Raw genomic sequence first — 18,073 nt, forward strand, 5'->3', positions numbered from 1 at the left:
ACGGGGTCTTTCCAGGATCTGAAAACAAAATAATCATACAAGGGCCTCCCTCACCCCCAACATACCCCTCCCCCCTCTCTCATTCAACAACACTATCCTTATAAAAGAGCGCCCTGCCCTGTAATTACTTTCGGGACAATATACATCAGACAACAAAGGAGCACTGCTGGGTGGACTTGATTGGTGAAACTGGAATCTCCCACGTTGCCAGTTGTCCTGTAGCACCCCGATGACCCCATTCAGCGCTCGAGAGATAGTACAATCAGATGGGGTGCGCAGTGTGACCCCCGTGGAAGTAGGAGTTTCCATACTCTGCGTCAGTCAGTCGTGCAGACACCTGTCAGTGTGAAAGACAAAGCACGTCTGTGATTGCTCAACATGATTGCGTTAAAACACCCCCCGGCGCGCCGTTTCAATAGATCAGGGTCTGCCGTGGTGACGACACAGAGAGGGCGGCAGTCGTTCACAGGGGTGCATCTAAGACCTCGTGTATAGATACAACAGTCCCTCCCTGCACGAGCTGTAGTGGACGCAGAGCTGGCTGGTTCAGTGCCACACAGAGCACCAGACTGGCACCGGGGCAGTTTATGAGCAGCGCTGCACTTGCTTCTCCCCTGATGCTGTCCTCGTGAGAGTGCTGTGTGCTTCATTATTACTCTGTACATCCTACTCACAACTTTCTCACTACCTCAAACACTGTTACTGTGAGTGCCCCGTGGTCCTTGCTCAGTTAGCAGCAGATCAGGTTAATGGCGGCCACGTTCAGTGACATAATATTAGCCCCGCGTCACCAATGCCGACCTTGAATGAGTGCCGTGTCTGCAAACGCTGCAGGCTACTGACATCTCATTCTGATTTAAATGTTCAGCTATAACCATGATGTCCAAACCCAGCCATGCTCGTCACCCTCTTGTCTTTTTCACAGCTTTGGTGCTAACATTTGTGACTGTTTATACGATCACATTTTACAGCCCCCCTCCTCTTGCATAAGGGCAGCATTCCATGCTTGCTGGGGCAATCAGGCAAGCTCATGGCATGTGTATTCTACGCGGCTGACTGGTACCGGGTTTCCCTAGAACCAGCACTGACAGCGCACAGGATAAAGTATTCTTTGCACATTTTGGCAACTTGCACAAATGGCAGTTAGATTAATGCACATTTGATTTGTCCCGTTGCATAAGTGTTTGCTCAAACTTTAGAAATCTCTTCCATCTACTGCACTTTTACCCTAAAATGTATCTGTGTTATATGCAGTGGTAAATAACAGACACAACAAGCATTGGAAAGGGCATTAGATCTGCTCTCCACAAAACACTATGCTAACTGCAGCCATCCTGTTTATCAGCGCCACGCGCCTCGTGAACAGCCCCGCGTGACCCTCTCCAGACTCCCCCTCCATTCCAAAGAAACTGTTCACGAGGCGCACAAAGCGATCTGATTCTTTCTGGCATGCTGAAAACAGCAGAAGTTCACGCGTGCAACGTTATCCTATGACAAAGTGCTGCACGCGGTCAGGTCTTGTGTCCACTTTTCCTCTCGTTGTCGGCTGAGCCGACAGCTATAGTTCTCTCTGCGAGAGCGCGCTTTCGCGCGCATTTTCGCAGCGAGCCCTAAAAAGGATCTCTATCGGGCTCTACATTTTGGCCCTCACCCTCGGGGTGAAAAAAAATCCTAACTCTTGAGAAGTGCCAGGGGCGTAATACAATTCTAGCCGACTTTGTAGACTAATCACTCGTCTCCTTATATAACATCAAACGTGCCTCTCTCTCCCCTTTTTCACAGCGGCTCCACGCGGCTGAATAATACCCGCGATAAACAAACCCCCCGGATCTGTCCTAAGTGCAGCCGTTTTACTTGTCATGCGGCGTGCAGGTAGGAGACGTGCTTGTAATCCTTGTATCAACCCGTGGCCCATAATAGGTTCCTGCGGCATCATGCACCGTAGTGATTTCTACTTTTTTCCCCTTTAGTTGATCAAAGAATGTGAGCCTGTTTTGACCTGACCGCGCACCGCCTCGCGGGCGCCCTGTGCCTTGACATCTCCGCAACTATTTACAGGTATTTCACCATTTAGAGACGCGGCAGCTCACTATGTGCTTCTGGTGTTTGTGTCTGAACAGCACCTTCATTTGCCCTGACTGCCACTCGATTTATTTATTTATACAGACATCATCTCTTGATTCACAGTCTACCTCCACTCATGCAATCCCTTTGCTCGTTGTGCAGGTAAATTGCTTTTATGTGTCTGTGGATAGACAGAGAGGCCTCTTAAAGTGTGACACTACTAGTTTGACACCACCCTTTTAATTTTTTCACAGTGAAGTTTATACCCAGTCCCTGTCCTGAGGAGAACCTGCAATTCTTATGGTTCGAAACGCGTTGACCCCCAGCCTGTGACAAGAAAGAAGGGTGCAGCTAGGGATCAACTAACTCCACTGTTGTGGGCCCTTGTTTGCAATCATATAAAATACTCCACCACAGGTTTTGTGAGATAGGCAGGCAGTCTTATCCCACCTTTAGTTCCGCCTGTCCACTGGTATTTTAGTTAAAGGACTGGCTTCTCCTTTTATGTTTTGTGTAATGTTTTTTGATCGCAATTGATTTGGAATGTATGTACTGTGTACTAAGTCCTATTTTAGTGTCATGGAATTTTGAGTATTCATTATTAATGTTTGTATATCTGTATTGATTGTGCACACATTTGTATGTTTTTGACTTGACTGTTTTGACAGTTTTTTTCCTTTGAAGACATGTTTGTATGAATTCTTGAAGCTTGATTATAAATGAAAATAAATGTTTTGCTAAACAAATTGTTGGGTCACGCAGCATACATGGGCTGTGTGGGTCCTAATTTCCCTTCAAACTATCCTGGCTAGCCACTTTGTTCTGTTTTGCAATTGTTGAGGTCCAGGCTGGTCAGTTGAAGGATCCAAAACCTTCGTTGTGTACACTAGGGGAGTAATACAGGCCCCCTCAGCACTGTACTCATGCCAGAGAGTCAGCCTCTTATCCCCACCCTTGGTCAATCGCAAACACCAGCCAATGCACCAGATTGTCAGAGAAATATTTGCTCATGCCGAATTGGGAGGCAGGACATTTTTATTAACAAAAAAAATGGTCTTCAAATCACAGAGCTGGGCGGCAAGGGATCTGTTAGCACCCTGTGAGCATTAAAAGGTAAAGCATGCAAGCGCAGAAGGCGAGGGGAACTGCAATTCTTATAAGAAAAAGTGTGCCATTCCATCTAGCGGGTACCATAGGAGACTCACAGGGTCGCTACTGTCTGGCCTGGGGCTGACTGGGAACTGTCTCTGTCACACTGGCCTGTTGCTATGGGCCTAATGTCGATGTCCCGGATTTTTATACCTCGCTTTGGGCCAAGATATTTGACGTAGGATCCAGTCACCTTATATGGGAGGGGGTGGTGACTTTAATGTAGCATATAATCCTGGGATGGATAGGTTGCAATCAGCCCCACACCATTTTACCAAATCATTGAGACATATTGCAGGACACTGTAACCACGTATCAGCTAGTAGATGCATGGCGACATATGCACCCACATGCCCGTGAGGGAACACACTTCACCGCGCAGGCAGCACCATGGGCACGGTTGGAGTATTGGTTTCTGTTCAGAGGGCTAGGACCTGCAGTGTACCGGGTGCAACATTTGGCCATAACCTTTTCAGACCACGCACCGGTGGCGCTCACTCTATCGTGTTCCAAATTCGCTGTACCGCGCACTCCTTGGCGGCTTTATGCCCCTACCTTGTTAGATACGGTTTTTCAGGAAGAACTGCGAGATGAAGTAACGTGATTTTTTTGCACACAATAAAGGGATGGTGGACAATGTGGAAACTATTTGGAAGGCATTCAAAGTTACACTTCGCGGGTTCTGAATCTCAAGGAGTTCGGGGGTACTTAAAGACATAAAAAATACACTAAGTAAACTTGAGGTAAAGCTTAAGGTGCTGGAGGCAGGCAGAACTGGCTTCTGACACGAGGCCCGCTACTCAAATCCAGTTTCGGGACACGTTCACAGAGTATATGGACACAGCGCAGAGGGAAACACGATTTAGGAATAAATTCTGGGTGGCTCGAAGTTACTGTGAGGGGGAGAGACCTGGCAAGGCTTTGGCCTGCGTAGTCAGACAACCTCGTTACGCTAGGTATGTATTCGAAATTGAGGATTTGGATGGGATGGTTTACCGCAATACAACCAACATATTAAGTGCCTTCACGCGGCATTATAACCGTCTATATACCACACAACGGAGAGATGACTAAGATCTACACAGCTATTTGGGAGATGTGGCGTTAGGCTGGCTAAGCGACGTACAACAAACTTTCTTATGTGCTACAATTGAATTGGACGAGGTCAGGGAGGCAATTATGGGTATGCAGTCGGGTAAGGCCACAGGGACGGACGGAATTCCAGTGGAATTCTATAAAACATATATAGACTTAATGTCTCCCATTCTTTGGGAAGTATATGAAGAATCACTTGAGGTGGGATCTCTGCCGGCATCCATGAGGGAGGCACTCATAATTTCATTACTGAAGCCAGAAAAATCTACCAGACACTGCAACTCCTATAGGCCGCTTTCTCTACTTAACTGCGACGCCAACATTTTAGCAAAACTCATTGCTAACAGGCTGAGCCTGTTGATGGAACATCTGATTCTACCCGACCAGTCGGGATTTGTACCCGGGAGGGCCACTTCCCACAACTTGAGGACACTTTTTGCTATATTTAATAATGTTTCACCAGATCTGCCAATGGCAGGGTTATTTTTAGATGCCATGAAGGCTTTCGATTCAATTGAATGGGATTACATATTTGGGGTGATGCTGCGAATGGGGTTCCCGCCCCTCTTTCTCTCTTGGATCAGACTATTATACCAGTCGCCAGTAGCCAAAGTTCTTGTTAATGGGCGTACGTCCCAGACGTTCCAAATTATTAGAGGTACTCGGCAGGGGTGCCCACAATCCCCCTTGATTTTTGCCATTGCGGTTGAACCATTGGCTGCGAAACTGCTGCAGCACCATAAAGAGAAGGTGCTGCGTTGTAACATGCGGCAAATACTTATGTCATTATATGCAGATGATATTACCCTGTACATACGTGATCCTCAGCAGAATATAAATCTGCTACTCAGAGAATGTATAGTTCTTGGGACACTATCAGGGATACAGATAAACTTGAAGAAATCGAGCATTTTCCCACTGACAACGGCGACAGCCCGATTCCCGCTGGATTACCCTTTAGAGTGGTGCAATGAGGTATTGCGATATCTGGGATTACGCGTCTAAGGATAGAGAGGAAATTATGAGGTTAAACTATGGCACTGCTATAACTCGTATAGCGGACAATGTTACTCGCTGGATCGCATTGCCTCTATCCATGGCGGGAAGAGCATCCTTAATTAAAATGGTGATACTCCCCCAATTGCTTAAGCTCTTCTTAAATATTTCGTACTACCCTGGGACTTTCTTTTTTTAAGACACTACGGGTGGAGATGACGAGATTGGTATGGGGGTAAGCAGCCAAGATTGCAATGGAACGTACTTATCAGGTCGTATTCACAGGGTGGGTTCAGGATCCAAAACTTTGAACTCTACTACACTAGCGCACAGGCCCACTATGCTTAGTTCAGGGTGGCACAGCCGCGGCATGCCCCACAGGTCGCAGCGGAGCATTGGCTAGCTCGTCCCATCCCTATTGATGGAAGGCTGTATGAAACGGTTAGCTCTAGAGATAAATTGCCGACTACCCTAACATGTACTACGCTGGCGTGGCAACGCATAAGACGCATGCTGAACACCACCTTTTATAGTACCCATTATTGCCCCTTACTTATCACCCGGACATGCCCCTCCTTCAAGAAGAACTCTTTCATAAATTTAAAGAACGTAACCGCACTTGGGGAACCTGTATCAGGAAGGCCTTTTTTGCACAGCTGAGCACATGTGGCAGGGGCGGCAGCACACTCCACTTGATCTTTTTCTTTACATTCGTCTTTGACAGGGGATACAATCTCTTACCCCCGAATTTCCAGTTGAGCCAGAGGTTCTGGCTAGCACTTAAAACCACATCAGCTAAACGCCTTGTCTCCCTAATATATAGGGCAGTGCATACACAGAGGGAACTGCCAGATACAACATTCCCCGCTCGCTGGAGTGAGGAACTGGGGTATGCCTTAACAGATGAACATTGGGAGTTCTGCTGCGAGTATCAGCCAGCAGCAGGCATCACATCAGAGCGAGTATCAGCCAGCAGCAGGCTCCACATCATACACTGTAAATTCCTACATAGAATATACTACACCACTGTAAGGCTGCACAAGTACCACTTACGAGACTCTGACAGATGTGATAGGTGTAGGGCCCCTGGAGCGGGTTTTCTAAATCTAGCCTGGGAGTGCCCTGGGGTGAGGGAATATTGGGAGCAAGTGTTTGCGGCTCTGATAGAGATGGTCAACACACGAGTTGAGCCCACCCCACTTATGGCCCTGCTAGGCTATGTTAGACCACTACAGGCAGTGCATCACAAATACGTCGCTCTTGCGCTACTCATGGCTAAGAGGCAGGTGGCCTGCCGCTAGGGAAGAGGACGGGCGCCCAAATTTAAGGAGTGGATTGATGACTTAGTTCATTGCCAAGAGAAACTAGCCACATATGCAGAACTGCTGCATATGTGTCCCCTCCCGTCTCTCAACACACAGCTCTTTATTCCATCTCTAGTGCCTTGACGCCTTTGGGCAAAGTAGCGCTCTACAAATTCTCTCTCAACTCAACTCAACTCAACTCATGTGCATCGCGACCCAGGGACATTTGGGCCCCATTGACATGTTACCTATTAGCTCACCCGCTGGACTTGTAGCATACTAAAGAAGAAAACACTAGACTTCACACTATTCTGCGAACTGCATATTAGCATAGGACACTCTATTGGGATTGCAGGCTCAGAGATGGAAATGTTATGTTGTCTGAGAACGCTGGAAACGAGGGATATGTAAGTCACATTGCCACATGTATAGCCAGTCCGGAATTCGGTTAAAACCGAATCTGCCCGACAATACACTACCGGTGTGAAAATCAGCTGACAAGGTTTAACCCGAGTGTCACCGATTTACATTGTTATTGCACCACTTGGCCACTTGATGGAGCCAAAGCATTCGAAGAAAAGCTCCAATTTAGGCCGAGAACAAAGCAGTTTGGCATGTGTGTCACCCCCATTAAATTTGGGGAGACACATTGGTTGGCAAGGTTGGTGGGTGGGGCCAGGTCCCATTGAAAATTCTGTCCGCACTTTGTCTGGCCCCACACACCGAAGCACACTGCAGCACATTCCAGTCCCGCACGACGACAAGAGGACGACCAGAGGACGACCGCCAGTACTGCAAGTGCTCTAAGGCCCAGCTGGTAAGTGAAAGTGTGTGTTTTGTCGCACTTTAAAATTGCTACAGAATCATCAGCTTTGATGCCCCCTGTACCTTACAAGCAGGGGCAGAATAGCAGAGGGAGGACAGGGTTGGCCTTTTGTTAAAACGTGCCTCGGTGTAAATTACAGCGCCGCCGCCTCTGCAGGCTCACCTCCTCATTTTAAATGTGTTATTTGATGGGTTCAGCAGGGCCCTGCCGCCCCTCTCACCCCGTGCTGAGCATAACAACCCACGCGCCGATGCAGCAGTCATCAGCGCCACACTAGCGAGTGTTTGTTGCAGGGACTTGGCATGTGTAGAGGGCTAGAGGCGTCATTGTTATTTTTATTTCTTTGTGCATTCGAACTCTCATTAAGGGGTATGATTGCTGGCATGCGGGGACACAAAACGCAGAGGTATCAGAGCGCTTTACATGAGCGCCAGAGTGCAGGGGGCGAAGGCAGACAAGAGAATGGGGAGCCGCGGTGTGAAAGGCCAAAGGGCCAGAGAAACACCAGGCCCCCTGCCTGACTCACGTGGGGGGGAGAGGAGCTAATGTGTTTTGGCGTCTGTTTAACTGCAGCCGCACCCGAGTACTTCACGGGTCTGTACAAGACCATTTTACTTGTTGAGGCTTTCTTGTTTTTCACCCCTTCTTAGAATGGGGAGCTTAGCGCCATCACACAGTCAATTTTGCACAGTTAAAATGTGCTTCGGTGTAAATGAATGTCGCGAGGCCAACAGATGCAGCGACTGCACGCATGTCCTTGCTGAAGCCCCAAACTGTCCCCACTCGTTCATCGTCTTGGTGGTATTAATTAGCCGCTGGGACTCAGGGTTATTATTTTCAGATACGAAAGCTGGGTCCAGTAATGCGAAAACATTTCCTAGCATAAGAGAGCGCACAGGTTTTCTATATGTTGCATCGAGAAGTTAGTATAAAACAGTCACATTCACATGCTTGATATGTTTGCCTATTTCACAGCTGCATCTTCAAATGCATTAGAGGGCCCCTCCCACACCGTGCAATTGCACAGGCTGGGGCAGAGACAGGAGTGGGTATGGAAAATCAAAGAATAGAGCACTCCATGGCATCCTGAGATTAGTCTCACACAGTGTAAGAGAATGTTGCAGGCGATATACACCTGTGTTTCCCTCATCTTGCCAGTGCAGGTCATTATTATTCGGTAGTGAGGGAGCGCTGCATGCGTGGCATTCCTTGTTTAATAAAAAAAGAGGAGGAAAAGCAAACTCCCCTTGTAGAATGAAGATACGGGTGTAGTTACTAGCATACTATTGCATCCACTGTATGAGGACTGTGTTTGACCCTATGGCTCAGGTAAATCCCGACAGGTCCACCCATTCTGACATCCTTCTGAGGTCGATAAATGAGGACCACCATTAAGTTGGCCATCAAAAGACTTTTGTGTTTCAGCCAGGGGACACCTTCGGGGGGAAGCGTGCACAAATGCACATGATCGATCCCCTGCATGGTCTCCGTTCCCCCTTCTGTTTAAGGACTGGAACACATACAGAAAGAGCATCTGCCAGACACAGCGCTGCGATAGCAAAGTACGGTCTCAAGTGCTAGGTAAAACACATTGTAGCGAATGTCCAATTCCATTGAGTTTTAAATTTTTAGAACGGATCTCCCCCAACTCATGAGAGTTGTGTATCTTGGTTGAAGCAGTGGTGGTGATTGTGTGCAGTGCGCTCTGACCAATCTATTCTGTATTGTTTGCCTTGTATTTCATATTTTGCTGATGTTCGCACTTTCTTAGTGCATTTGCACTCGCATTAAGGGGTATGATTGCTGGCATGCGGAGACACAAAAACGCAGAGGTATCAGAGCGCTTTACATGAGCGCCAGAGTGCAGGGGGCGAAGACAGACAAGAGAATGGGGAGCCGAGGTGTGAAAGGCCAAAGGGCCAGAGAAACACCAGGCCCCCTGCCTGACTCACGTGAGGGGGGAGAGGAGCTAATGTGTTTTGGCGTCTGTTTAACTGCAGCCGCACCCGAGTACTTCACGGGTCTGTACAAGACCATTTTACTTGTTGAGGCTTTCTTGTTTTTCACCCCTTCTTAGAATGGGGAGCTTAGCGCGACCAGACAGTCAATTTTGCACAGTTAAAACGTGCCTCGGTGTAAATTACAGCGCCTCTGCAGGCTCACCTCCTTATTTTAAATGTGTTATTTGATGGGTTCAGCAGGGCCCTGCCGCCCCTCTCACCCCGTGCTGAGCATAACAACCCACGCGCCGATGCAGCAGTCACCAGCGCCACACCAGCGAGTGTTTGTTGCAGGGACTTGGCAACTATATGTAGAGGCGTGATTGTTATTTTTATTTCAGTGCCATGTCCTTGCAGTAAAAAATAAAATTTGCTCAGAACAGTCTTTTGATATCCAACTGGGCACTCTGGACTTCTATTTCCTCTACTCGCATTGGGGTCCATGGCAGCCTTGCTCCCACTGCCCGCAGCCCCCCCCCCCACCCTCGCGCTCCAACAGGTCTCTTATCCAACTGTGGGGTGCAGAAGGTCTCCTCCCACCCGTGAGTCTTCGACAGTGTTCCTGCCCAGCACTGTGTATGTCTCACACCTCCTTTCCAGTGGCACTGCTAATCACAGAGGGGAGGGTTTTATATAGTGCACACAAAACCCGGAGGTATCAGAGCGCTTTACATGAGCACCATTTGCGATACAACCTCTTCTGACATTGTTTAGTGCAACACAGAGTGCAGGGGGTGAAGACAGACAAGAGAATGAGGAGCTGAGCTGTGAAAGGCCAAAGGCCAGAGAAACACCAGGCCCCCTGCCTGACTCACATGGGGGGGGGGGAGAGGAGCTATTGTGTTCTGGCGTCTGTCTTACTGCAATCGCACCTGAGTACTTCACAGGTCTGAACAAGAACATTTTACTTAACAAGGCTTTCTTGATTTCACCCCTTCTTAGAACCCCTGCATCTCCATTCTGCCAATTGCTGGAAGAATCTACCCCGCCACCCCGAAATTTGACTGTAGTTGCGCGTCTGGGAGCTATGTAAGTATATTTACACCACTGGTCTTTATTACTGCTGAACTGTATTTGAATGTTTCATACTGGACACATATGGATTCAACATTCCCCTTTCATTAAGCTGAACATTCTCCTGACAATAGGTTACCTGACCTGCATCTGTATATACATTGCATTCCTTTGCACTTTTATAAAGCGTGAAATTGGCCTGAGGGCTTTCGACCACCAAGTATTAATCACTTTTAGGCAAGCTGGAGGTTAGTTAATTTGCATACATCCAGAAACTAATTATCTTTTTTAAAGCATGATGGTTAATAAGCATTTAGGGTACCTAGGATACAGATTTTTAAAGTTTTAAATCAAAAGCTAAAGATAAAATGGATCCTTATGCTATGCCTCAAATATGTGTTCTTCAATTTCACCAATTGGTTGGCAGCCTGTTCAGTGGCATCATTTTCTCAACAGTACACAACCGGTTTCTAAGTGTCTTTTTTTATGATCTACTTTGCGCAGAACAGAATGCCCCGCAGAATAAAGACGGCAGAAGATTATGTGCTGGAAAACAAAGATTTCATGGTTGAAGAAGTGCGTGGGCAAAAGATGTTAATTTGCAGGTTTTGCAGAGTGACTGTCCCAATAGTAAGTGGGAAAACTGCAAGCCGAATTGATGAACATCTTGTCACCAAGACCCACTTGAAATTGAAAGAGCCACCTAATAGCGACAGCCTTTGCCAGATGTCACTTGCTGAGACAATGACCCGTTTCAAAAGAAAACGTGAGGAAGAAAAGGATGTGGCACATGAATTTGTACGTGCCCGAGTGCAATCTGGAACCAGCTTACACCAAGCTGATGGACCGATTGGGAATATATTCCGCAAGCGTGCACCAGCATTCAAAACATTACAAAAACTAACACAAATGTATGAGAAATACCTACCAGAGGTGTTCCTTGCAGATATTGAACATATTTCAGAGTTACTGCAAGGTGATGTTAAGATCTCTGTTACCATTGATGAAACCCCAGAGATGCGTGGCGACCCAGCAGTGGCAGTGCTAATCACATTTTGTGATGCAAAAAATGGATGGCACAGACGTACCATCATGGCAGATCTGGATGTACTGGAAACATGCAATGCAGTGTCACTTGGAATGCTGCTGCAGAGAGTTCTTACCAAGTTTAGCAAAGATTGGGGAGATATTGTTTGTATTTGCAGCGATTCAGCTACGTATATGAAAAAGTTATGTGATGACCTGTCAAAAGCAGTACCTGAGCTGAAGTGTTTCCCTGTGAGAGATCCTTGCCACTTGCTAGATGGTATGCTGAAAGCAGCATTACAATCTTCTGAGCTGATGAAGAATGCTATTGATTTTGTAGTACATTCAGGCACACTGTTTCGTTATGCGCGGGGACTCAAACGCAAATATTTCTCATTTTGTGTTTTGTGTGGCAGCAAAGAAAGAGTCATCCCAACTGTGTCATTTAGTAGGTGGTTCTCAGTACTAGAGGCCGTGAATGCAATATTATCTATGTGGCGACCCCTTACTGAATTTTTGCTTAGTGATGATGCAAATGGCAAGAAATGTGAGGATCTTCGGGTGCATATTGATAGTGATGTCAAGAAAAGTACACTGTACTGCATCCTTAGATTTTTACAGGAAAACATGACTGCTGTAGTGGACATAATAAAAAAACTAGAGTCAGAAAACACCCTTGTCTACCAAGTGTTCAGTATAATTGGTGTTGATGTCAAACATCTCCTCGAGAGTAGGCTAGACGACACTTTTAGTGACTTTGGCACGGCAACATGTTCCCTGTTAGAATGCTTGCCACTTGGGAAGCAAAGAAGTGTTGAAGACCAATTCAGGAAATTTTATTTTACCATGCATGAGAAATGGCTAGCTATGATGCATAGAAATGTCCCTTCACCAACCATGGTGTTTGAAGTCAATGAAGCCTCACTTTGGTACGCTGCACAAGTGTTAGATCCATTCCGTAAAGGGGAATTTTCTCCGGACTTTTCAAAGTACAGCTTAATTTTTGACCGCTTTAATACCTCTGAGGGCATGTGCACCCAGTTCAACGTGTATGTTGCAGAACCTGTCCCAGAGAATGTCAACCTTGTGGTGCACCAGTACTGGCATGGGAAGCTACGTCAGTGGCCAGAGTTGGCAAGTTGTGTACTGGCTGTTTTGGCGTTGCCAGTCTCAAGTGCCAATGTTGAGATGGCATTTTCATAAATAAAAGTGTACATGGGAAGGAAAGAGAAAGCACGAATGACTAAAGAATCTCTGAAGAAATATTGTATGGTGTACTACAATAAATTTGACTTGTGAAAATGTATTTGGACTTCATATACACGTACATGCACTGTCTATATGCCATGCATCAATGAAGAAAGCCAGCAATAATAAAAGCAAAGCGTTTCATAAACACCGGAAAAACACCGTTTCAGTTGTTTTTTATGGCGCGAAAATTAGAAATCACTGAAAAGCACTGTTTTTTTCAGGTATTGAAATCACTGGAAAACACTGACAAAACACCACCAGAATTTACCCAAAATAGAAACTGAAAATAGGAAAGCCTACACATGTACGATTGCCTTTTGGTCATTTACCTACATGTTGATGCACGTTACTCAGTAGTATCTTGAACCCTTAAACTGTGTATCTTCTTTGATTGTAGTCACGAATAGTTTGCACCATCGTATGTAAGCACTGATGCATCTGCTAATAGTTGTATGTATATGAAAAACCAATAAAAAGAAGTTTAATTTGTCTAAATAAAGCATATCTTGTCAACATTGATTGCAGACCATATGAGATAACTATGGATCTGCAAATATTTGAAGAAGCCACTTCTAAGAAGATGCGTGCCACAGTCAGATCCTCGTCTTAACGCATAATTTTATTCTGATATAAAGTACTTATTCGGGTGATACCAATTTGGGAGCATAGTACGGCGTTAGGATTATAGAATACTTCTGGTAGTATTGTCCTTATCTCCAATAGAAGAAACCGATGTAACCCAGGTATATCCATGCTTTTACACCACTGACCCCAAAGCTTCTTAGCATCCAGAACCATCTTAAACCTAACCCTCTTGAAGTAGTTTGGAACGAATTCCCAGAATAACCACAGAATGCCTTCTGTGTCTGGACAAAACTCATAGATATTGACTATAGCATCTTCCAATCAGTTGCTTAAAAGCTCGGCCATCCTTTTTTAGGTTTCGCCTGGCCGAAGGCTGCGCAGCTTTTCGGCGCAGGCAAAATCTTATGTTAGAACAGAGTGGGCTTGGGATTACGCCCTCTGTTCCATTGGCTAGCTCCATAAATGGAGGCTAGCCATTGGAACAGAGATCTGTCCGTCATGGCCGGACCAGATTCGTGGGCGTTCCCGCGATTTTTTCCCTCTCCGCCTCTGCGATGTCGTCATCGCTGCGGTGGGCGTTTCCTTTTTTTTTTTGGGTCGCCATGTTTTTCTTTATTTGGAATTGGCTTTTGCAGGAGTCGGCTGGAGCGCCGGAGGAAGTCCAGGTGAGTGCTTGCTGTTTAGAGCTCTGCCCTGCCGATCCTACCCCCACCCCGAGCTCTGCCCTGCCGATCCTACACCCACCCCGAGCTCTGCCCTGCCGATCCTACACCCATCGCTGAGTTCTGTTCACTAACGAGCCATCGCTAAGTTATATTAGAGCCAGACTGCACTAGTGAGAACAGCCTCGCTGCACTGCTCAACCACCTGAGTTAATGGCGCCCCCCTCCCGCTGTCCGCCTCTGTTTCCGCCCTCCTCCCGCTGATTAAGTCGGCCGTTGTATTCTTTCCCTGCCGTGGTCTTTTTCCCGCCCCCCCTTCCGCTGTCCGTGTTTGTTCCCGCCCTCCTCCCGCTAGTTAGGTCAGCCGCTGTGCTGTTGTATTCTTTTTCCCACCCCCCTCCCGCTGTCCGTCTTTCTTCCCGCCCCCCTCCCGCTAAATAAATCATTCAGTGGTGATAGTAAGTTTGCAATCTTGCGGAACTGCGAGCTAAAGGAATTAATATGACAACGAGGTACTGATGAAAAGCATGGTCAGATTCAGGTTACGCTTCCTCAAGAAATTGAGCTGAGAAGCAAAACATTACTTCACTTTCTCGTACTGTATGTGTTTATTGTTTTACTTTCATTTGAAAAACTGAGACTGCGGGACACTGCTTCAATTCCTCTGTGTCCCTTTATTCATATACAAGCTCTAGCTGAACCACAGCCATATATCTGCCCCCCCCCCCCACACTATAGTTTCAATCTTCAGATTAGGGGGTGTGAAAAGTGGTGAAGTCAGCTGTATTGGGCTGTATTGTTTTTCTTTATTTGGAATTGGCTTTTGCAGGAGTCGGCTGGAGCGCCGGAAGAAGTCCAGGTGATTGCTTGCTGTTTAGAGCTCCGCCCTGCCGATCCTACACCCACCCCAAGCTCTGCCCTGACGATCCTACACCCATCGCTGAGTTCTGTTCACTAACGAGCCATCGCTAAGTTATATTAGAGCCAGACTGCACTAGTGAGAACAGCCTCGCTGCACTGCTCAACCACCTGAGTTAACAAAGCACGTTCTAGACCCACTGACTCACCCAGAGCCCCAAACTACCCGATAATCCTTGTACGGATGAGTCTTCGGCGTTCGCTGGAGCATTTCGGAAGTACCGAGCCCAGCTGCACGGTGAGCCCCAGATAACATGAAGCGTCCACCGCTCAAAGTAGAGCCGTGCTGCACTAGTGCATACCCGAGTGAGACAGGTGACACTTTACTAGTGATCACTGTAGTGAGACATCCGGCCACTACAAACATCAGACCTACTCCGCTACACCGATCGGCCACCAGCCGAGGCACAGTAACGCTGCAATAGCGCACCAGCAATTACCTTAAGGCGCTGAGCTACCGAGCACCGTCTGACTTGGGCGCCTGCAACTCTAATTTGCCCCAGATAAACGCGCAGTTTCAGCATTACTGTGCTGTTGTATTCTTTTTCCCACCCCCCTTCCGCTGTCCGTCTTTCTTCCCGCCCCCCTCCTGCTAAATAAATCATTCAGTGGTGATAGTAAGTTTGCAATCTTGCAGAACTGCGAGCTATTTTTTCCGGTGATGGCGCCCCCCTCCCGCTGTCCGTCTCTGTTTCCGCCCTCCTCCCGCTGATTAAGTCGGCCGTTGTATTCTTTCTCTGCCGTGATCTTTCTCCCGCCCCCCCCCCCCGCTGTCCGTGTTTGTTCCCGCCCTCCTCCCGCTGATTAGGTCGGCCGCTGTGCTGTTGTATTCTTTTTCCCACCCCCCTCCCGCTGTCCGTCTTTCTTCCCGCCCCCCTCCCGCTAAATAAATCATTCAGTGGTGATAGTAAGTTTGCAATCTTGCGGAACTGCGAGCTAAAGGAATTAATATGACAACGAGGTACTGATGAAAAGCATGGTCAGATTCAGGTTACGCTTCCTCAAGAAATTCAGCTGAGAAGCAAAACATTACTTCACTTTCTCGTACTGTATGTGTTTATTGTTTTTCTTTCATTTGAAAAACGGAGACCGCGGGACACTGCTTCAATTCCTCTGTGTCCCTTTATTCATATACAAGCTCTAGCTGAACCACAGCCATATATCTGCCCCCCCCCACACTATAGTTTCAATCTTCAGATTATGGGGTGTGAAAAGTGGTGAAGTCAGCTGTATTGTCACATATGTCACTTGGACACTGGCGATCAATATGACACCACAGATGCACTGTGTAAATGCTGTTACAGTCTCTTGTACACCAGACATTGAGGAAATGATGTTATAGCTGGGACTTCGGACTTGTTCCTGAGGCAGGCCATCACAACAGTAAGGATAGGAAGTGACTCCACAACAGCCAGTGGTGCAGGCAAAGCGTCCCAAACAAACAACATAATTAAGAGGCACCACAACAGTCACAGCAGACAGTAGGACACCAAGGGGCGTCAGAGCAATCGCAGGAACAGGATTTGACTGTCGCAGTGGCACAAAATTTCGCAGAGTTCACCCAGACTAGAAACGACTTTACAGTTGTTAGTGTGCAGGCTGTAGTCAGTCAAAAGATTAATGCGACCACAGTCGGTCAGTTTAGCAAAATGCATGTGATAGCACGCTACGGGGCAGGGGATGGTGCGACACACCGTGAGCATACATACCAACCCTCACCATTGAGGCCTTACCTAACGCCACCTAACAGCAGATCGTAAACATTCAGTCAGCAACCCCCGTGCCAAGCCAGCGAGAAAACTACAGTGATGGACAGGCTAAGGGGCGGTACGAGGAAAGGCTCACAACCTTACAAGCCCTGCGATTGGTTACAAGAACAACCCACCCGGAAAAGACTTCCCGTGTGTGTGTGTGCGTGGCTCTGTCTGTGTGTGTGTGTGTGTGTGTGTGCATGGCTCTGTCTGTGTGTGTGTGCATGGCTCTGTCTGTGTGTGTGTGTGTGTGTGCGTGGCTCTGTCTGTGTGTGTGTGTGCGTGGCTGTCTGTGTGTGTGTGGCTCTGTCTGTGTGTGTGTGTGTGTGTGTGGCTCTGTCTGTGTGTGTGTGGCTCTGTGTGTGTGTGCGTGGCTCTGTCTGTGTGTGTGCGTGGCTCTGTGTGTGTGTGCGTGGCTCTGTGTGTGTGTGCGTGGCTCTGTGTGTGTGTGTGTGCGTGGCTCTGTCTGTGTGTGTGTGTGTGCGTGGCTCTGTCTGTGTGTGTGTGTGTGCGAGGCTCTGTCTGTGTGTGTGCGTGGCTCTGTGTGTGTGCGTGGCTCTGTGTGTGTGCGTGGCTCTGTGTGTGTGTGCGTGGCTGTGTGTGTGTGTGCGTGGCTCTGTGGGTGTGTGCGTGGCTCTGTGTGTGTGTGAGTGGCTCTGTCTGTGTGTGCGTGGCTCTGTGTGTGTGTGCGTGGCTCTGTCTGTGTGTGTGTGTGTGTGTGTGTGCGTGGCTCTGTCTGTGTGTGTGTGCACGTCTCTGGCTGTGTGTGTGTGTGTGTGCGCAGCTCTGTATGTGTGTGTGTGTGTGCGCAGCTCTGCCTGTATGTGTGGGTGGCTTTGTGTGTGTGACTGTGTGTGGGTGCTAATGCAATAGGTCTTGCATATGCAATCGATTAAGCTATTGGCAATGTAAATGACAATGCCATTTATTTTTCATTAAAAAAAAAAGCAATGCCAGTAGCTCTACCTTTAATAATGCTGAGACCATTGCATTGTAAGTGCTCGTTTTCCTTGCCTTCCCGCCCCCCTCCCACTGTCCGTGTGCCAGCCCGCCCCCCTCCCGCTGTCCGTGTGCATGCCCGCACCCCTCCCGCTCTCCCTTTTGGATATTTGGATATTTGGAGGGGTATTTATAGAGCGCGGCGTTCGCTCCGGAAGGAGCATCATGGCGCTGAAAAGTCCTTGAAGCCAGGTCTTAGAGTGGTGGGGGGGAGGCTAGATGGAGGCTTTAGTCCAATCGTCGGGAAGATTGAAAATCCATGTTTTGAGAAGTTTTCTAAAAGGCTTCTCAAGAGTCTGAAGTCTCAGGTGTCTGGGCATACTGTGCCTGCCCGCCCTCCTTGCCGTTTCCCCCCCCCCCCTCCCTCTGTCCGTGTGCCTGCCCGCCCCCTCCCACTGTCCGTGTGCCTGCCCGCCCCCCCTCTCGCTGTCCG

The 18,073-nt window shown here is 47.8% G+C and overlaps 1 pseudogene; it reads left to right on the top strand.

The window, feature by feature from the left end:
- Positions 1-10,958: 10,958 nt before the first annotated feature.
- Positions 10,959-12,773, top strand: LOC147730723 (uncharacterized; annotated as a pseudogene).
- Positions 12,774-18,073: the final 5,300 nt, after the last annotated feature.

This window comes from Lissotriton vulgaris, chromosome 2_1 (genome assembly GCF_964263255.1).
Source record: "Lissotriton vulgaris chromosome 2_1, aLisVul1.2, whole genome shotgun sequence".
Lineage (NCBI taxonomy): Eukaryota > Metazoa > Chordata > Amphibia > Caudata > Salamandridae > Lissotriton > Lissotriton vulgaris.